Source organism: Rattus rattus, chromosome 12 (genome assembly GCF_011064425.1).
Source record: "Rattus rattus isolate New Zealand chromosome 12, Rrattus_CSIRO_v1, whole genome shotgun sequence".
Lineage (NCBI taxonomy): Eukaryota > Metazoa > Chordata > Mammalia > Rodentia > Muridae > Rattus > Rattus rattus.
The window spans coordinates 27,760,025-27,780,822 of record NC_046165.1 but is presented as its reverse complement, the minus strand read 5'-3'; positions in this window follow the sequence as shown (position 1 = coordinate 27,780,822).

Here is a 20,798-nt window from a genome sequence, read left to right as displayed (position 1 = left end):
CATTCTTGCATCTCTGGGATGAAGCCTACTTGATTATGGTGAATGATTGTTTTGATGTGTTCTCGGATTTGGTTTGGGAAAATTTTTACTGAGTATTTTTCCATCATTATTCAAGAGGGAAATGGGAAATTGTAAGAAGTTCTTTTTTTTTATTTTTAAACACAATTGTGGCTTCTAGAACGAATAGTGTTCCTTCCATTTCTATATATTTTTTATATTTTTTTTTGGTTGGGAGACTTTTAATTACTGCTTCTATTTATGAGTTATGGGACTCGTAAGATTATGATTTATCTGATCCTGATTTAAATTTGGTATCTGGTATCTCTCTACAAAATTGTCTGTTTCCTCCACACGTCCCAGTTTTGTTGTGCATAGGCATTTGTAGCAGGATTTGATAACTTTTTTTTTTTTAATTTCCTCGGATTTGGTTGTTATGTCTCTCTTTTCATTTCTGGTTTTGTTAATTTGGACACACTCTCTGTGCCTTCTGGTTAGTCTGGCTAAGGGTTTATCTATCTTGTTGATTTTCTCAAAGAACCAGCTCCCAGTTTTGTTGATTCTTTGTATAGTCCTTTTTGTTTCTATTTGGTTGATTTCCGCTCTGAATTTAATTATTTCCTGCATCTAATCCTCTTGAGTGAATTTGCTTCTTTTTTTCTAGAGGTTTCTGGTGTGCTGTCAAGCTGCTATTGTATGATCTCTCCAGTTTCTTTCTGGAGGTTCTCAGAGCTATAAGTTTTCCTCTTAGCACTGCTTTCATTGTGTCCCATAAGTTTGGGTATGATGTGCCTTCATTTTCATTAAATTTTAAAAAGTCTTCAATTTCTTCCTTGATCAAGTTGTCATTGAGTAGAGTGTTTTTCAACTTCCATGTACATGTGGGCTTTCTCTTGTTTTTGTTGTTATTGAAGAACAGCCTTATTTCATGGTGATCTGATAAGATTCATGGGATTATATCAATCTTCTTGTATCTGTTGAGGCCTGTTTTGTGACCAGTTATGTGTTCAATTTTGGAGAAGGTACCATGAGGTGCTGAGAAGAAGGTATATTCTTTTGTTTTAGGATGAAATATTCTATAAATATCTGCTAAGTCCATCTGGTTCATAACTTCTGTTAGTTTCTCTGACTCTGTTTAGTTTCTGTTTCCATGATCTTTCCATTGCTGAGAGTGGGGTGTTTAAGTCTTGAGTGAGGTACAATTTATGTTTTCAGCTTTGGTTTCTTTTACGAATGTGGGTACTCTTGCATTTGGAGCATAGGTATTCAGAATTGAGAGTCCAACTTGTTGAATAGTTCCTTTGAGCAGTTGGAACTGTCCTGCCTAATCTTTTGGTTGAAAGTTGATTTTATTTGATATTAGAATGGCTACTCCACCTTCTTTCTTGGGCCTGTTTGCTTGGAAACTTTTGCCTAGCCTTTTCCTCAGAGGAAGTATCTGTCTTTGTCACTGAAGTACGTTTCCTTTATGCAATAAAATGCTGAATCCTGTTTATGTATCTAGTCTGTTATTCTATTTCTTTTTATAGGGAATTGAGTCCAATGATGTTGAGAGACATTAGTGACCAATGATGGGAATTATGTTTGTGTAGCTATCTTCTTTTAGGCTTGTTGCAAGATCACTTTCTTGCTATTTCTAGGGAGTAGTTTCCCTTATTGTGTTGGACTTTTACATCTATTATCCTTTGTAGGGCTAGATTTACAGGAAGATATTGTGTAAATCTGGCTTAGCAATGGAATATCTTGCTTTCTCCATCTATGTTAATTGAGAGTTTTGCTAGGTACATGTCCTGGGCTGGCATTTGTGTTCTCTTAGGATCTGTTTAATATCTGTCCAGGATCATCTGACTTTCATAATCTTTGGTGAAAAGTCTGGTGTACTCCCGATAGGTCTGCTTTTAAATGTTACTTGACATTTTCTCCTTACTACTTTTAATATTCTTTTTTTGTTTTGTGAATTTGGTGTTTTTACTATTATATGATGGGAGGAATTTCTTTTCTGGTCCAATCTATTTAGACTTCTGTTGGCTTTTTGTATGTTCATGGACATCTCTTTCTTTAGGTTAGGGAAGTTTTGTTCTATAATTTTGTTGAAGATATTTACTAGCCCTTTAATTTGGGAATCTTCATTCTCTTCTATATCTACTATCCTTAGGTTTGATCTTTGCAGTGTTTTGTGGATTTCCTGAATGTTTTGGTTTAAGAACATTTTGTGTTTTATATTTTGTTTGATGGCTGTGTCAAAGTTTTCTATGGTATTTTCTGCCCCTGAGATTCTTTCTTCAATCTCCTATATTCTGTGGTGATAGTTATGTCTATGGCTTCTGATCTCTTTCCTATAAGTTCTATTTCCAGAGCTGTCTCCCTTTGCTATTTCTTTATTGTTTCTATTTCCATTTTTAAATTCTAGTTTTGTTCAATTTCTTCACCTGTTTGGTTGTGTTTTTCTGTCATTCTTTAAGGGATTTTTGTGTTTCCCTTTAAGGGCATCTACTTATTTACCTGTGTTGTCCTGTATTTCTTTAAGGAAGTTTTATTTATGTCCTCCTTAAAAGTCATCTACTATCATCATGAGATGTGATTTTAAATCCAAATCTTGCTTTACTGGTGTGTTGGGATATCCAGATTTAGTGGGAGAACTGGGTTCTGATGATCTGAAGTCTTGGTTTCTGTTGCTTTGCTTCTTGTACTTGCCTCTTGCCATCTGGTTATCTGGGATGTTAGTCTTGATGTCTTTGACTGTAGCTTGTTCCTCCTGTGGGTATGTAAGCCTATGAGCCTGTAATATCAGCTGTGAGAGTACTCCTTTGAGACCAGATCTCTCTGGACAGGTTTAGGGTTTGGAGGGCTGTGGACAACCTTAGCTCTGGGTGGAGATGGAGACCTGAATGATCCTGTCCAAGGCTCCTGCTCCCTCTGTGCTCCTGGAAGATCTCTCTTTTATAGTCAGTGGAGAGGCAGTGGGGTCCCACCTGTGGGCTGTGGGCTTAGGAGGGAGAGTGCTCCTGGAAGACCACCTCTCTGCAGACAGGTTTTGAGTCTGAGGTCTGCGGGACAGCCCAGGTCTGGGCGCAGAGTGTCAGCTAACTCTTAACCTCATTACTTCAAATATTCTGCTTTCAAACCTGTTTTGGCATGACATCCAATACTTGTTAAAAGATTGAAATCAAAGTGTTTTGCCTACTTTATACACTCTGGATAGTATTAAGTATTATTAGGTATTATTTCTTTGAAGGCTTTGCCATAACCAAATTGAAAAACATATCTAAATCTTCCTGTTATATCTTTTTGTTCCATAAATCTAAAAAAGAAACTTAAAAGTGCAATCAAACATGGAACCACATTCTCTGTGCCTTGGCCTGGTGAGTTCTGTGGTGAGTATTCAAGGGTGACCTGGGTCTTTACAAGTTTCAGGATTGAGAAGTAGATTGATCTTTGCTTTTCTTGGCATTCTTATTGCAACCCAGCTGACAGGTAGAGTGTATTCATAATTAAAGGGAAGCCAAATAGGTGCAAACCTGATTCTGGATCAACTGTCTGGGTATTCTTTAAGAGCACTTTGCTCTAAGGATATCTTTTGACACTGTGAGATTGTTTTCCTCATTAAGAAAATTGATGCTTTATGCATTAGGAAAGGTCAAAGAGACTTTCAAGTATTTAAAAAATTCACTATCTCATCATGTAAATCAGACGTTGACAGAGGTTTCTCTAAAATCAGGCCATCCTTGATTACTCATGGGAACTTAATGGAGGAATAAACTCTTCATTATACCTGTAGGTATTATGGGAAGTTATTTTTATAAGTAAGATCATGAAAATCAGAAATCAGCTCTGGAATATATGCAACCTTGCTTCAGATCTGTCTAGGGATTTATTATAGATAGTTTCAAATCAAGAATAGTTATAGAATAGTATGTCACTGTAGTCATCTTTTCTCTTGGGAGGCCAACCCTGGTCTCTTTAATGGCTAATGATTATTTATGTAACTAGGATTCAAATTGAAGCAGAAACTACCACATGTAAATTTTTATTCATGTATATTCAATATATATATACATATATATATATATGACAGCTTTTTAAAAATATATAATGTATATAGATTTCAACATTATTTCTTTTGTTTTCTCCTCCTGCTATCATTGTTCATCTACCAATGTTTTTTTTCTTTTAATATAATGGTTTTCTGTACCTATGTACAACTCAGATAACATGAATGAAAGAATTCACTCAATATTTGTCTTTCTGATTCTTACTTCACTAGCATAAGAGTCTAAAGTTGAATCAATTTTCTAGCGAAAAGATCAACTATTAATATATATTAGACAGATAGAATAAGCTGAATGAAGATAGAATAAGTCATGTCCTGTTTGTAGTTAGTTAGTGGCTATAAAAGCATGGTGAACTGCATTTCACAGCTCAGCTTCCACATTTGCCAGTTAATGCAATTAGGCAATGAAATAGTACATGTGTCTGAACTTCCTATAGAAGGAAGGTGCTCTAGATAAAGAGGAATAACCTTTGTTGATAGCCATTCCTAAATAGAGTTTTCAGATTGCAATTTTAAAAAACAAGCATGGAGTGTCCATCCTAATTGGATTCACACCCTCACCCCACAGTGGTCTGTCTGAGAGACAGTTGGTAGAATTGAATGGCATTCATGTGATCCCTGGATCCCTATTGTCTAGCAGTGGCCCAGCTCCTGGGACAGGAGGAACCTCTTGGTCTCCAGTGGCATCCTGCCCCATCTTGGAAATCTTCTGTGGCCCCAAAACCAACCAGCTTGAAACCCTGCCCAACTAGTCATCCTAGTGGGTCCTGCCTGCCAACCCAGTTAGGTCTGACTGGAACACATCCTGTGGAATAGGATCCACCCAATCCACACCCTGCAGAGTGGGGTCTGCCTAAGGCATGGGCAACAGAGTAATGTACTCTGATCTCCAAAATGTGGCCCACATCTCATCAACCCCTTCCCAAGCCAAAGAATCCAGCTGCCATCAGGATTATCCAGCCAATAGCGGGGAAAAACAGATGCCTAAAAGAAGGCATAAGAGTATAACCTCTGGGACCCAGCTCAACATGAACCCAGTTATCCTCCTACAACAAACCCTGGATTTCTTAATGAGATTGAATTACAAGAAGACGAACTTCAATCTAATCTTATAAAGATGATAGAGACCTTAAAGGACATGAATAAATCTCCTAAGAAGAAAATACAGTAAAATACATTCACACAGGTAGAGGTACTAAAAGAGGAAGTAAATAACATAAAGATACTGAAAAATATAATCAAGAAGGTGAAGGATATTGAAGATCCAGAAACAAACCCGCATGCCTATGGACACTTGATTTTTGACAAAGAAGCCAATACCACATAATAGAGTAGGGAGAGGGTCTTCAATAAACGGTATTGGTCTAACTGTCACTGTGCTGTAGAAAATGCAAGTAGATCCATATTTATCACCCTGCACAAAACTTGAGTCCACATGAAATAAAGACCTCAACATAAAACCAGACAAATGGAATTTAATAGAAGAGAAGGTGGGAAAGAGCCTTGAATGCATTGGCATCAGAGAAGATTTCTTGAGCAGAACATCAATTGCTCAGGGACTAAGGTCACGGATTAATAAATGCAACCTCATTAAACTGAAAAGCTTCTTTTAGGCAAAGGACACTGTCAATAGTATGAAATGGCAGCCTATAGGTTGGGAGAAGATCTTCACTAACCCTACATCTGATAGAGGGCTAATATTCAAAATTTATAAAGAACTCAAGAAATTAAACTCCAAAATTCGAAACATAACAAACAAATAAACAAACAAAAAACAAATAAATAACACAATCAGAATATGGCGTACGGAACTAAGCAGAATTCTCAGCAGAAGAATCTTGAATGGCACTTAAAGATATCTTTAAACAAGCTTAGTCATCAATGAAAAGTAAATTATAACAACCTTGAGATTGCACCTTATACCAATCAAAATGGCTAAGATCAAAAACTCAAGTGGCAGAAATTGATGGGCATTTTGCAAACTATAAAATCATTCCGGGAATTAATTTGGAGGTTTCTCAGAAACCTGGAAATGTTTCCACCCAAAAACCCAGCTATTCCATTGCTGGGCATATATGCAAAAGATACTCTACAGTACACCAAGGACATGTGCTTCACTGTGTTCACAGAAGCTTTATTTGTAAAATCCAGAAAGTGAAAACAACCCAGATGTCCATCAAGCGAAGATGGATACAGAAAATGGTACATTTCCATAATGGAATACTATTCAGCTATTAAAAGCAAGAAAATAATGAGTTTTGGAGCAAATAGATGTAACTAGAAAATAGCATCCTGAGTGAATTATCCCAGACCAAAAGGGCATGTGTATCTGTACTCATTGATAATTAGCGAAAAAAGTTCAGAATACTTATGATACACCGGCAGAAAGAAATCTTCAGTAAGGATACTTGAATCTTATTTAGAAGGAAAAACAAAATAGTCATGGGAATCAGAGTGAGTGAGGGTCAGGAGAATGAATGGAAATATGTAGTTGCTTTGAGTAGAGGTAGTAGTGGTGGTATTCTCAAGGAAATCCCAGAGATCTGGGATTAGGAAAGCTTGTAGGAGTCAATTCAGGTTACCTTAGTCAAAATGCCCAGGATTATGGAACCTGAAGAGACCACCATGGTATGAAGATAAGACCATGAGAGGAGGGATGGGGATACCAACCCATCTACAAAACTTTTGACTCAAAATTTATCCTGTCTAAAAGAAAGGCAGGACCAAAGTTGGATGAGAGAATGAAGGAGTGGCCAATCAGTGACCACCCATTTTGAGAACTATCCCCTGAGTAGGCACCAATCCCTCATATTATTAATGGTACTATGTTATTCTTACAGAGAAGAGGCTAGCATAGCAACCCTTTGTGAGGTTCTACTAGCAGGTGACTGAGAAAAATGCAGATACCCAAAGATAAACATTGGACAGAGATCAGAAACCCCTGTGGAAGAGTTAGGAGAAGGATTGAATGCCCTTAAGAAGATTGCCGCCTTACAGAATAAATAACAGTATCAACTAACCTGGATTCATGGGAACTGAGCTACCAACCAAACAACATACACAGGCTGGTCAGTGGACCTGAGGACATATGTAGCTGATGGCTACCATGTCTGGCCTCAGTGGAAGAGGATGCATCTAATTCTGTTGTAGATAGGACTGTGAGAGGAGGGATGGGGATACCAATCCATCTACAAAACTTTTGACTCAAAATTTTGACCTGATGTCCCACAGCGGGTGGGGAGGTGATAGAACAGTGGGCTGCCCTCTCAGAGGCAAAGGGGGAAAGGCAAAAGGGGAAGAGGGAGACATATTATAAGGGAGGTTGGCAGCATTTAGGATGTAACTGAATGAATTAATTAAATAAACAAAAATAAAAACAAGTATGCACTCTTCAAATTAACAAAGTCAGAAAGGAAAAGGGGACAAAGCAATTGAGAAAATTCAGAGACTCACAAGGAAATGTTTTAAAAACATAGACTTTAACAAATTGAAAAATCTAAAAGAAATAGATAATTTTCTCAATTATCAAACTTAACAAACATAAATAAAAAATCAGATAAATAATATAAATAGACCCGTAACCACTACCGGAATAGAAGCATTCATGAAAAATCTCCCATCTGAACGATGTACAAGTCCAGAAGGTTTAACATGGAATTCTACCAGACTTTCAAAGAAGAGTTCGCACAATACTTCTCAAGTTATTCCACAAATAGAAACAGACTGAAGCTTGCCCATTTCATTTAATAAGTTCACAGTTACCATGATACTCAAACCACATAAAGACTCAGCAAAGAAAGAATATTACTAACTGAATTCTAGTTTGAACATACAAATATACTCAACAAAAATACTTAAAAACTGAATGCAAGAACAACAAAAAAAATTATCTACCATGATCACATAGGCTTCATGCCACAGATGCAGGGAACAATCAATATTAAAAAAATCAATAAAATCTATCTTGTAAATACAATGAAAAAAAACGTGATTATTTTATTAGATTCAGAAAAGGCCTTTGACAAAATCTAAAACCCCTTCTAATAAAAGTTCTAGAAATATTAGGGTACAAGGGACATACCTAAACCTAATAACTGCAATATAAAGAAAGCCTATGGCCAAAATAAAATCGAATGGAAAGAAACTCAAAGCAATTCCACTAATATGAAGAACAAGTCAAGGTTGTCCTCTGTCTCCACATATATTCATTATGGTACTTGAAGTTTTAACTAGAGCAATAAAAATCAACAGGAAATCAATAGGATTAAAATTAGAAAAGAAAAAAATCAAATTTATTTGTAGATTTTATATATATATATGGAAAACTTCTATCAAGGAACTCATACAGGTGGTAAACACTTTCAGCAAAGTACTGGACACAAGATTAACTCAAAAAAGAAAAGAAAGAGAAAGAACGGACAAAAGAAAGAAAGAGAGAAGAGAAAGAAAAGCTTAGTTCCCCTATACATAAATGACAGACTGAGAAAGAAATAAAAGAACAACATCTTTCATAATAACCCCAAATAATATAAGATATATTGCAGTAAATCTAACCAAGCAAAAAAGCTGGCATAAACTTCAAGTCTTTGAAGAAAGAAATTGAAGAAGATAGCAGAAGCTCAGAGATATATAGGATTAACATAATAAGAATGGCCATCCCTTTGTATCTGCCCTCTGCCTATGCAACCTCCCCTTCAAAACAAAAAGAAAGAAAGAAAGAAAGAAAGAGAGAAAGAAAGAAAGAAAGAAAAAAGTAGAGAAAAAATCCAAAGTATAATAGATACATATTCATCTCATTGCGTAAAACTTAAGTCCAAGCACATCAACACTGCTATATAAAAACAGATGTAATGAACCTAGAAGAGAAAGTAGGAGATAGCTTTGAGCTCAGCATCATGCCTTAGCATCAGGCCCAGAAGGTGACTTTGTGAACAGAACACATGCAACACAGGCACTAAGCTTGATAATTAAATAAATGATAACTCACAAAGCTGAAAAATTTCTGTCAGGCAAAGAACACCAATAATCAGACTATAGCCTACAGAATAGAAATATATATTTTACCAGCTCCGTAAACCTGATAGAGGATTAATGTGAAAAGTGTAAAACTCAAGAGTTTAGGCATCAGCAAATAAATAATCCAGCTTAAAAACAGGATACAGATCTAAACAGAGAATTATCAATAGAGGAATGTCAAATGGTTGAGAAACCCAGAAATGTTCAACATCCTTAGGCATCAGGGAAATGCTAATCAAATTATATTCACATTCTGTTTTTACCACATGCCAGAATACTAAAATCAGTAACTCAAGTGCCATCTCATGCCAGTGAGAATGTAGAGTAAAGGAGACACTCATCATTTCTTGTGGGAAAGGAAAACTTGTATAGTCATTATGGAAACCCAAATAGCAATTCCACAGAGAGAACTGGAAACCATCTATCTCAAGACCAGACCATACTACTTTGGGGTGTATATACAGAGTACGCTTCATCATACCACAAAGACATTCGCTCAACTATGTTCATAGCAGTTTCATTCCTAATAAGCAGAAACTAGAAGCAACTAAATATCTCTCTAGAAAAGAATGGGGTAAAGAAAATTTGCAATGAAGTATTTCTCAGCTGTCAAAAAGGATATCATCATGTAATTTGACAGCAAATGGTAGTAAAAAAAAATCATCATTTTGAATGAGGTATCTCACACCCAGAAAGACAAATATGGTATGTATTTATTTGTAAGTTAGTGTTAGCCATCAAGTAAAAAATAATCAAGCTGTGACTTATGGACTCAGAGATTAAGGAAAGAGGAGTGGTCTGGGGGAGTACATTATCTCCCTAGGAGAAAAAAACAATATATTTTATTGGTGGACTGGGCTTGGTTGGGGACAAGTGCACAGGCATTAGGTTTGGGAGAAATTGGGTAGAGAGAGAAAAATTTGTGGAAAGATAGCTGGAACTGAGAAGCATTTGGAGTTGGTGTTGAATCCCAGTGCACTGGAACTCTCTGGAATCTATGAAGGAGATCCTGATGAGGAGTTCTAGTAATGGTTACATCTGTTACTGGCAGCTTTCCAGTAGAGCAACTGGTTGCATTCAGTTTAGTTTTTGGCCAAGGGGTTCTCATGGAAATCCCCAAAGAGCTCACATAAGTGATTTTGAGTGGGGCCACATTCCAGAGGACAAGAGCCACATAATTCACTAAAAATTAAGAATTTCATCTGGTGCCTTCATGGGTCCTTTACCACTAACCTAGTCTCTTTGTTGCGTGAAACAACAACTACTTTCTAGGCAAACAAAAGAGAAACGTAGGTACCAACCCAGCCACAGAATACTTGATGAACAATCTGTCCTGCCTACAAAATATGCTAGGACCCAACACTGCTTGGGTAAACCAAAGCAAAGTAGCAAAGAAATGATTCCTAATGCTATGTTGCTATACTCACTACCTTATCCAATCATCCTTTTAAAGACTTCTTCAGGCAACTGATGAGAACAGATGCAGAGACCCACAGCCAGACATCATGTAAGGAGAAAGTCTAAATTAGAGATATCCACTAAATCCCTCCCCTCTGAGCTCAGGGAATCCAGACAGAAAGGAGGCAGAAAGTTTGTAGAAGCCAGAGGGAATTGAAGACATCAAGACTACATGGCCTCTATATCAAGGAAGCAAGTTGCATATGAACTCACGGAGACGGAAATAGCAAGCACAGGGATGACAAGCTGAGTAATTAGATAGGCACGTATGTATGTATGCATGCATGTATGTATGTGTGTGTGTATATATGTAGGTAGGTAGGTAGGTAGGTAGGTAGGTAGGTAGGTAGGTAGGTAGGTAGATGGCAAACTGCTTACTTCCCCAAGACAGAATGACTTTTCCATGATCAACAGCTTTGGAATTTAAAATGTTTATTGTGAAAGGATGAATGGAAGATATACTACCTTCAGAAGTATGGTATCAGAGTTAATAATAGTTGTGCTTACTAACCATCGTTTCTGAGTTTAGATCTCCTTTATTTTAACTGAAATACTTTTGTCAGTACAAACTGACAAGTTTTGTTTTTTATCACTGAAATTCAGAAAAATAATCAAAATATCTGGTTGGTAATTACTAGTTCTGTGAGTAACAATTCCCTAATCCTTAACAAGTGAATTTTAGGTCTTTACCCAATATTCATGAACTGGAGAAAAGATAATAGCATCAATTGTCAAGACAGTTAAAGTTTCAGACTTCTTCAATTCTTAATGTTAAATGAACATCAGGGAACTAGTTCTACTACAGATAAACAACCCCTTGTCTCTGTTGAAATAGGCATTCCCAAATTGAATTTGCCTGCCATGCTGACTTGAGAAATTGTCTTCATACTTAGTATTTTAATTTTTAGAATTGCCTTTTTGTCTTCTGTGGGCTGGATTACCAAGGCTGCCTTTCAATTTTATGGCATTAAGTTTGTAGAAATCTTACAATTATTTATAAATAAATGTATTTTGTTTGAGTCACATTGATTTGACCCTTCAGTTAGTATCTAAGGTAATTAAAGTATATTTATATTGGGGAAATAAAATGTAATATACCCCCATTATTTTTGTCTATTTACTTGTGCGTTACAAATCTGAAGATAAAATATGTCTTACTAACATAATTTATCAGCATTTGTTTATCCAAATATGATAAGGGAATACATACATACATAAAGCAACTTCTGAGGCTCTGTCAATGAACTTGTCTGCTTCTATATCTATCATTGACTCAATGTTTGCATCAATATTATACAAAAATCTTTTAAAAATTTTTTTTTCCCATTGAAATATGAAAAGGCTATGGCATACTCAGGTCTGCTTTTACTATTATGTAATTATTGCATTGATGTAGGATTGAACAAATGTCCAAATTCTTGATACTCAAAAGATCTTTATCAAAATCTGATTTTGTATATATACATAAGAAAATCTAAAGTTTATATGTAAACTACAAAAATTTTGTGGTTGAAGAACACTTGTATGTATTACCTCAGTGTGAAACTTTTATATGTACTACTTTTATCTCTCAGAGATGATAACATAACACAATTATCCAAATACATGAAAAATCTTCATTTATGCTAATTTCAGCAAAAATTAACTTCTAATATATAAAAGACAATATTCATTGACATTTACATCTGTAACTAACTTATTTTGTTTGTACTCTTCTGTATGTTTTCATGATATTGTAATATTCAGCATTAAATTTCTATTACTTCTAGTAAATTAATATTTTATATTGAACGTATTGCTGATTATAATGAATATTTGTGCCTTATGGATCACATAGTAAATGCTTGAAAAATTTCAGTGCCACTTCTTATTTTAGATTGCATTTAGAGTGTTTATTAATAATTTTATTATCATAAGCAAAAATGCAGTACACATTAATTGATTAAATATTAATGATATAAAACTATTTTAATAAATAACATTATTAATATTATATGATTCTAATTTTTATATATTGGTTTAGAGAAAGGAGTTGAACGTACTCTCAAATAATTATGATTCCAAATATTTAAATGAATTTTTTAAATTAGTCAAACAAGTTTCTCATTAAAGCTTTTGTCACTTTCTTTCTTCTTTTTTTCCTTCTTCCCTTTCTTGTTCCCTTACTTGCTTCGGTTCTCTCTGTCTCTTTGTCTCTCTATCTCTGTCTCTCTTTTAGGGTCTTATTCTGTAGCCCACTTTGGAATAAGTCTCTGAAACTTCACAGGGTGGATCCAGCAGATATCTTAAGTCTGGTACCTAGGTGGGTTTTTTTTCTTCTTCTTCTTTCCTACTATTGGGTTGACTTGTCCAGGATGGCTGTGATGGATTTTTCCTTGTACTTTTGGGTCTTGTTTCCTTTTTTTTTTTTTGGCTGTTTTTTTTTTCTTGAAGACCTGACCTTTTATGAAAAAGGAACAGATTGGGGGTAGATCTGGGGAAAAGGGGAATTAGTAGAGAGCTGAGAGGAGTACAGGGAGGGAAACTGTGCTTGGGGTGTATTGTTTGAGAGAAGAATCTATTTTCAATAAAAATAAAAGCAAAGAAACAAACAAGCAAAACTACTTTCTCAGAGTTTTTTCTAATGTTGTTATCATACATCTGCACGGTCAGCATTTGTCACAGATGTATATACATCATGGTTCTTGAAACTCAGTACTTATATTTATTTTGATTCTTTGTATCATACTATAATTCTGTTATCTAAATAACCACTTCTAAGTTTTATGCATTTTAATTGATGATTTAAAATAGGATTATTTAGCTGCTCTATGTTGCTCTGTAATGGGTGTGTAAGAGCTAAATTGGGCGAATACAATACTGTTATCTTCAGTGTCACCAAGTATTAATCATTTAATCAAAATGTAATATATTATTATCACCCATATTCCCGATATTATACAGCAGGTCCTTAAAATTATTCTTCCAACCTTATTCATATTCCCCATATTTGGACAACAATTCTGTAGTACCCACCTCCAATTTCAGTGACCATTGATCTTCTGTTTTTCAGTTCATCTTTTCTTTTTTTTTAATTATGTAATATCTAGGTGTATGTGGAGCTTATCTTTTTCCTCTGTTTAGATTCTATTTTATAACTCCATGCAATATATTTTAGGTTTATCTATATTGTTATAAATGACAAAAAAATCTATAAAGTCTTTGTTCTGAATTTCAGTGTATGTAGGGATGCATAAAAACAGGTACACATACAATTTTACCAAACGACCTTCCAAAATACATTTGGGTTAGTTATATATTTTGCCCCACTGGTTATTGTGAATAATACTACATAATGAGAATACCTGTATGTCAATGTCTTTCACGTAAGATTTAATTTCTTTTTACAAACATCACTGGTAGTAAGATTGCTGGGTCATGATGTAGTTTAATTTTGAAGATCATGCTTTCATTGAGTATTTGATAATTTTATACAAAGTATTTTGATGGAATTTACTCTTTTCCTCCAACTTTTCCCAGATATAAAACCTCTTTCTTACTCACCCCAACATTGTGTCTTTTTTTAATGAAACATTCAGTCCAATGTATGCTTCCCATATACTCTCCTGTGTGGGCTGATCACCTGGAACATGGTCAACATTCCAGAGATCAAAACTTAAAAGAAGACTAATTCTCTCCCAGGCACCTATCAATTCTCCATTCACTTCAGCTAAAAGTACCAATATCACACTTTTGTCATGCTGGGATTTTGTCTGGACTGAGTCTTTGTGAGTTGGTGAACATTGTCATACTATGAACTCATTTATGCAGGTGATATAGTGTTTCAGGAGTCTACTTTTTTCTGTTTTTGTAGTTTTTCAGTGCATATGTCTCTTACAATCGTTTTATGGACAAGTATCACTTCCAATATTTTTTACAATGCTGGTCTAGGTGACATAAATTTTTTGGCTTGTATATGTCATGGAGATGCTTTCCTGAATGTTTAAAATAATACACAAAAATTCACCCTGAAATAATAAATTATTCTTAATCTAATAATTCATACATCTAGGATAAGAATTTATTAAAAGTCCTAAATAACTTGAAGAAAACACACAACCATTCCATTAATGTGTGATGGCGTTCTCTATGAGAACCTGAGACTCAAAAGATCTTTTTAAAAACTGATATGATCACATTCTACCCCTTTATATTACTTTATATAGCAAAAATATTATACTCTAACTGGTATTTTAAAGATCTGAAATAATAAAACACAGCTCTCTGAAATGAAAGTGAAGTTGGCCTCAGATACAGAGGAGGATTATCTTAACTTTAATTCTCAGGAAAAGCCTGGGACACTTGGTCCTTTACTACTCGAAGCACCTCCTTCCAGCACAACTTAACCATATAAGCTTCCCAGGAATGGAATGTTCAACCCTAGTGTTCATGTGCATAAAATAAATACATTTCAGTAGAATCATTTGCTTTTCAAAGTAAAACTGATTTTGTGGCTTTTTTTCCTCCAAAAATGTGTTGACAAAAGGAAAATTAATTTTATGTTTACATCCCAGCTGATTCAATGAAGAGAAAAATGTTCCTTATGAAACATTTATTTTCCATGGGAAGACATAAAGAATCCATTTTCTTTATTGTGCTATAAAGCTAATACAACATGAAGTTTCATAGCAGATAAAAAGAGATGGGTGAAGTTACAAGCCCACTAGGAAAGTTATATTGACAGATTAGTACAAAAGTATCATACGTTCTTTTTGACAAATGTGTTCTAAAAACAATATTTTAGAGTAGACTTGTTTTCTAATCCATCCTTTTCCCAAATGTGATAATGGAAGATCGTACTCAATGTTGGTAGATAAATGGCATATGTGAAGGATGTGCTGAGGAAAAATAATGTGAGAAGAGACACAATTTTTTTATACATAGTGGCATGTGTGTGACATTGAGTGTTACTTAAACACAAGCTAGGCTGCAATTCATTCATCCATCTGTTCCCTTAGAGGGAATGAGGACACATGCAAATGTATTTATATTTACATTTCCCTGAAGGGTGTGGGATTTAGTTCCAATAAATATCACCTGCCATTCAACTTTTGGAACAGGAACTGGGTTAGGAATAGAAATAGAAGAAAAGACAGACTGCTAGGCAGAGCAAAAGATCATTTTCATGCTTAAATTTTGAATGCTTAATGTGGTAAATATTAAGACCACATGTTACTTTATTTAAACCAATATATTATTTTTGATGGTATTCTACCCAAATTACTTAGCATGCAAACACCTTAGTCAATTTTTTTTTGGAAAATTACATAGCAATTAGCTATAAAATAAACAATTTACATTCTACAGTAGAGAACAATGAAAATGTGTAGCTAAGATTGTAATCAGGATTTTATGCAATCTGAGAGAGTACAGATAGATTCTCAGTGCCAGAGAGCTGTCAAGACCAGAAAAGTAAGCAGAATTCCAGGGAACATCCATAGAGAGCTGTGTAGTATATATATTATAGAAAAATTCTCAAAGACTTAGTTGTGTGTCACGAAGGCACAACTGTTAAATTTACCTAACTTTATAGGTCATAAAGTTCAGAAACTTAGAAAGAAATATATGACAAAGAAAGACAAGAGAGAAAAGTTGCTTCCAAGCAAAAGAAACTAGGTATATGAGAGTGAAAAACAATATTTAATTTAGTCATATTGTTTAATGGAAGAATACATGCTTCATTGTAGTAAAAAACTCTCTCTCTCTCTCTCTCTCTCTCTCTCTCTCTCTCACACACACACACACACACACACACAGACACTGACACACTGACATAAACACAGACATGTACACACACACACACACACGCACACACACACACAGAGACAGGCAAACTCATGCATGTTCCTAGGAGTGATGGTGATACATTATGATATATAAAAACTATTCAGAAAATTCAGGAAAAGAGCTAGAGCCTTGAGGCAGGAGTGGATGGGCTTGTGGGTGAGTACCCTCATAGAGGCAGGAGGAGGGGAAGGGGATAGAGGTTTTGTGGAGGAAAAACTAGGAAGAGGGATAGCTTTTGAAATGTCGATAAATAAAATAAGCAATGAAAAATGAAAAAAATTTCAAGAAAAACACCATTTTGTACTATATGCATAAGTTCTCAGTAATTTCAACGACAGTCTAGGTTCTAAATATGTAAGTCATAATATATTTAGAATAAGGAATAGGTGAAGTCAATATAAATTAATTAGGTAACACATGATTAGTTATGCAATATGAAAGGTGCTTGAAAAAGTATGCTTAGGTGTTTGTTGGACATTTGGTGAAATTTAGAGAAGACAATAAGAATTTATGTCTTGAATTTACTCAGGAAATTTATGTGGGAGGAATAACTATTTTTATGTAAAGCAGAATAGAACACACACTTAAATTGGTTTTGAATATTAATTAAGGACTTTGGATGGAACATAGATGTAACATTTCCATTTTTATCCACAAATTCTTCATCACATTAGCTTAATTCTTAGAACAGCAAACTTCTTTTTCTCACGTGAAAATCACAGAAAATTCAAGTTTTGCCACAATTCCTTAGATCCAGAACATTTTGAAGTTTATTTTTAAAAATAACTTTAATGAATAGAGTGAATGAAAGTTTCACTGTCATTATTAATGATAAAGTTAATAGGACAATTAAATGTTCAGGCAGCATAACAATTTTAGTTCCATCAAGTTCAATGCTTACATAAACATGCTTTAGTCATGGCAAAACAGAAGAGTATCATACATCTAATTGGTGTTAGAAATAAGAATGCTATACATTTTAAGTTGCATTTGTATGCCAAGTTTTAAACTATTTTATAATGATAAGTAGCATTGTGATAAAAGTCATATTGGACTCCATATTGACCTTTAGTTGATCAACTGATTTACAGAGACAGTTACTTTTCTGGTACAAAATGTAGATGTCCACATGACAAAAACGTTCACAGTTGAAAAGATGGCATGTCCTAAGAGGAGAAGAATGTTCTTTCTATGGGGTTGCAAACCCCTTCAATTCCTTCAGTCCTTTCTCTAACTTCTCCATTGGGTTCGCTGTTCTCAGTCTGATGGTTAGCTGCAAGCAGGCTCATCTGTATCAGTGTGACTCTGGCAGAGCCTCTTAGGAGACATCCATATCAGGCTCCTGTCAGCAAGCACTTCTTGGCATCAGTAATAATGACTGGGTTTGGTGGCTGCATATGGGATGGATCCACAGGTGCCAGCCAGACACCCCAGAGCTCCCAAGGACTAAACCACCTACCAATGAGTACACATGGAGAGACCCATGGCTCCAGCCACGTATGTAGCAGAGCATGACACTGTCTGACATCAGTAGGAGGTAAATCTTTTGGTTCTGTGAAGGCTTGTATCCCCAGTGCAGGAGAATGCCAGAGTGTTGAGGTATGAGTGGGTGAGTGGGAGGCAAAGCACCCTCATATAATAAGAGGAGAGGAAAGAGAGGGGGTAACCAGGAAAGGGGATATCATTTGAAATGTAAATACATAAACTTTCTAATAAAAAAGTGTTACATTGATAATAATCAAGCTACAATCTATAGAACCAGATAGTAGGTGTAGAGTAAAATACTCAAGGGTACAGTAATTAAATTTAAAGTGAAGCTGAAAAGAACCCAGATGTCCTTCAACAGAGGAATGGATACAGAAAATGTCATACAACTACACAATGGAATTCTACTCAGCTATTAAAAATAATGACTACGTGAAATTCTTAGGCAAATGGATGAAACTAGAAAATATCATGCTGAGTGAGGTAACCCAGTCACAAAAGAACACACGTAGTATGCACTCACTAATAAGTAGATATTAGCCCAAAAGCTTGGAATAACCAAGAAATAATTCAAAGATCATATGAAGCTCAAGATAAAGAAAGACCAAAGTGTGGATGTGTCATTCCTTCTTAGAAAGGAGAAGAAAATACTTACAGGATGAAATACAGAAACAAAGAGTGGAGCAGAGACTGAAGGTAAGGTCATCCAGAGACTGCCCCACCTAGGGATTCATCTAATATGAAGCCACCAAAATCAATCACTATTGCTGATGCCAAGAAGTGCTTGCTGGCAGGAGCCTGATATGGATATCTTCTGAGAAGCTCTGTCACAGCCTTACTGATATAAATGAGGATGCTTGCAGCTAACCCTCAGACTGAGCATGGGGATCCTAAAGGAGGAGTTAGAGAAAAGACTGAAAGAGCAGAAGGGGTTTGCAATCCAATAAAAAGAACAACATTATCAACCAACCAGACCCCAACAGAGCTCCCAGGGACTAAACCACCAACCAGTGAGTGGAGGAACCCATGGCTCTACCTGCATATGTAGCAGAGGATGGCACTGTCTGACATCAATAGGAGGAGAAGCCCTTGGTCCTGTGAAGGTTCATTTCCCCAGTATAGGGGAATGCCTGGGTGTTGAGGTGGGAATGGATGGGTGGGAGTGGGAGCAACTTCCTAGAAGCAGGGAGAGGACGAAAGGGGGATGAAAGAGGAAGGAAAGAGATAGCATTTGAAATGCAAATACATAGCATATCTGACAAAAAGAAGAGAAGAATGTATAGATTAAAATGTCTTATAAACAGATAATGCTTTCTAGATAATATAGGTGAATTTCTGCAAACTGTATACCTAGAGCAGTAGTAGATTTTTGTTAGCTTCAGTTTACCACATTTTATTTTTTTTCATCTTTATTAACTTGAGTATTTCTTATTTACATTTCAATTGTTATTCCCCTTCCTGGTTTCTGGGCCAACATCCCCCTAACACCTCCTCCCTTCTCGATGGGTGTTTCCCTCCCCATCCTCCCCCCATTACTGCCCTCCCCCCCAACAATCACTTTCACTGGGGGTTCAGTCTTGGCAGGACCAAGGGCTTCCCCTTCCACTGGTGCTCTTACTAGGCTATTCATTGCTACCTATGCAGTTGGAGCCCAGGGGCAGTCCATGTATAGTCTTTGGGTAGTGGCTTAGTTCTGGAAGCTCTAGTTGTTTGGCATTGTTGTTCATATGGGGTCTCAAGTCCCTTCAAGCTCTTTCAGTCCTTTCTAAGATTCCTTCAACAGGGGTCCCGTTCTCAGATCAGTGGTTTGCTGCTGGCACTCTCCTATGTATTTGCTGTATTCTGGCTGTGTCTCTCAGGAGAGATCTATATCCGGTTCCTGTTGGCCTGTACTTCTTTGCTTCATCCATCTTATCTAATTGGGTGGCTGTATATGTATGGGCCACATGTGGGGCACATTTTAAAGAAAGATAATTACAAGTTGTTTCCATTCATCATTCTCAAATCATAGAAAATAATCAGAGTTTAATTCTTGGCAAATAAACACTATCTCGAAGAATAAATAAAATTTGAAGTTATTTAATAAAGCTGAGCTTGATGATGAAACGAGTTGAATGATGAAAAGGAGGCCAGGCTTTGCAAAGGCAGGCTGTGTCTGTGCTCAGAACTTCTTGCTATGTAGCACTTTATCAGTGAAGCAAGCCATCTGCAGTGCATGCGGCTAATGATTTGCCGAGCACACATAGTCTCCTAAAATCAAGGACAATAGCCACAGACTGATTATTATTGATTACTATTATTGGCAGATAAACATAAGCATTCTGTTTACCACAACAGAAAGCCTAAAACTGGTTTAGCAGAGATGAATAAAACAAAACATTGCTGTTCTCGGTTGATATGTCTGAACTATTAGGTAGGATCATGAAAGGTTATTTTATTGGTGCTGTTGTTTAGATGCAGTTCCCCTACGTATTTCTTGAGTGTAAATTCATTGCCTCAACCTGCAGGTGGGTGAGATTACAAGTCTGTAAGCACAGGTGTCTATCGTGTGCTATTTTACAGTGTTATTGTTATATGACTGAACAACAGAAAGATTTAACAATTAAAATGGTAACACAGTGAAAGATAGCTATGTTGTAATCCTGAAGATTAGGTCTTTTCTTCGTCACTAGGAGGAGAAGATTTCTGATAACAAAGAGACAGCGTTTCAAAAAGGAATACATAGGACACCAGGGAGAGCTACCAGGAACAGAGGAACAAATGAGGGGAAGTGAAAACAGTCTGAAATTACAAGACCTGTTCTTTTACTCCAGAAAAAAACCCAAAACTATAATCATAGAGTAAAACTGATGAATAATGCCAGGAAAAGCCAAACATTCTCCCAAGCCTAAAACCCAATACGGGTTTTATATCTATAAGTGATTTCTCTTATTTGGCAGCCTGCTTTTGAGAAGAACAAATCTAC